At 47.7% G+C, this 1902-nt stretch overlaps 1 protein-coding gene across 1 annotated transcript in view; it reads left to right on the forward strand.

Moving 5' to 3' along the window:
- LOC119587929 (serine-rich adhesin for platelets-like) overlaps positions 1–1902 on the forward strand; it is a gene marked incomplete at both ends in the record, with an annotated part of 68313 nt that overhangs the window by 14840 nt on the left and 51571 nt on the right.

Raw genomic sequence — 1902 nt, forward strand, 5'->3', positions numbered from 1 at the left:
TTCTCTTTGTGTGAAGAGAAACAGATAGAGATAGAGATAATTCTCAAAGAAACAAACCCCTCGTATACATAGATAACAAAGGGCAGAGCCAAGGGAAATCGCCTCGTGACAAGTACCCCCCCCTGCCAACCCGTCATAACACACCACCAACACCATACATTACCAAGCCAAGGCAGGAAGTAGCGGCAGTGGCAATGGCAGGGTTGTTCTGCCATAATGCCATACAAACCCGGAGGAAACTCGAGATACGGCGACAGCGCGCACATCATTCATTCTCCATTCTCCGTCCCTTTATTCCTCTCCTGCGCAATCAGCACATTCGTTACCGTTCAACAATCTATCGTATGCCACCACTCCGGGTCGCGACTTCCCGCCAGCCCCTTCCTCTGCGCCTCCGTCGTTGCGATTGAATCTTCCCTTTTACCGCGACCTTTGACCTCCGGGAAAAGTACATCCAGTCGTAAATCTTTCGTAACTCAAGTCGGTAAATAGTCTGAGGATAGTCGCGGGACTACTAGGCCTACTGCTAGGAGGGCGGGTCGCTGTAGGGAGGAGGTGGGGCGGGTAGGCGGTGTTCTGCTACCGTTGTTACCGTCCCATTAAGTGTGATTAAGCTACCTGTCATTGTATATTGTAATTTGCAGGTCCGCTTTTGACTCTCGGTGAGTGATGTTGGTTCATGAAAAATGGCTTGTATAGTGTATATACATTTTTTTCGTCTTATTTTGTCTCCGTCCTGCGTCATTGATGGGTCTACGGTATTTCATTCGTCTGGAGAAACTGCATTATAATTTAGTTAACGAACGTTGTGTCTTACTGACGACCTCAACGCGATTTTAGTTTTATTTTCGTTCCGTTTCTGTTATGGAGTATATGGTTTGAATTTGCATCGTAGTTTATTCGAAAGTTGTAACTTATACCAAAGGAAAAGTAACGAACAGTTAGAGTGGCGAATGTGAAGTGCAGTGCGTTGCTCTTACGTTTAAAACATCTGCGTATTTACTTTTGCGTTCCTCTGACATACATTTGACGTCATAGGCCGCCTCAGGTCATGCTTGTCACGCGCTGCTGACGTCATAAGGGCATTCCTAGCTCCACTCGCCCCTCTCCTGATTGGTGCTTCAACGGAAGCAACGACGCCGTGACGTCACAGGGGGTAGAAATGGTCAGAGTTGACATGCGCGTCATGCAGGCACCCAAGGATCTTGCATGGGGCTACGTGCCGGCACAAGGCGAAGAAAAACGCGTGCAGAATATTTCATGTTGCTTTTGTATTGACCGACCGTGCCGTTGCCTGAACTTTATCGAGCGTGGATGATCCGGTGTTGTATTGGGTATCAGAGGCGTATATTTAGGTTTCTTGAATGTTTACGAGGTCAGCCTGGAGGAGAGGAGAGGGAGAAAATGGGGGACCGTGGGGGCGGCCAAAATATATTCCCTCTCCTTCCCAGACATTTGCTGAGGTCCAGATGTGAGAAGGATAAGGCAGGGGGTAAAGGGGAGAGTGGAAGGAGACTCCTCAGATCACCTAACCCCACCCCCTTCCCCCTTGCCCCCTCCTCCTTGCGTCGCCATCTATCAGCCTGTATGTTTTATCACCTTTGCGAGCCGTTCTCGATCCAAAGACAAGACCCGAGGTTGCCCAGTCGAGGTTTGGAAGTAACATCGATGGTATTGTTAGTTATAACGTATTTTAGTGGAGATGGACACTTGATGCATAAACAAAAGACCAAAAGGAGCAAGAGCAGAGATGTAGCGCAGAGCGAGATTTGGCAAGTATTATTATGAACGGAGGAGAAGGTGAGTAGAGAGAGAGTTAAAGATGGAGAGTATTGAGGATGAGAAGACAGACGATTTCAAGGATATGAAAACTAAAAAGAATGGCAATAAAGGTAGTAACTG

This window comes from Penaeus monodon, chromosome 23 (genome assembly GCF_015228065.2).
Source record: "Penaeus monodon isolate SGIC_2016 chromosome 23, NSTDA_Pmon_1, whole genome shotgun sequence".
NCBI classification, from domain to species: Eukaryota; Metazoa; Arthropoda; class Malacostraca; order Decapoda; family Penaeidae; genus Penaeus; species Penaeus monodon.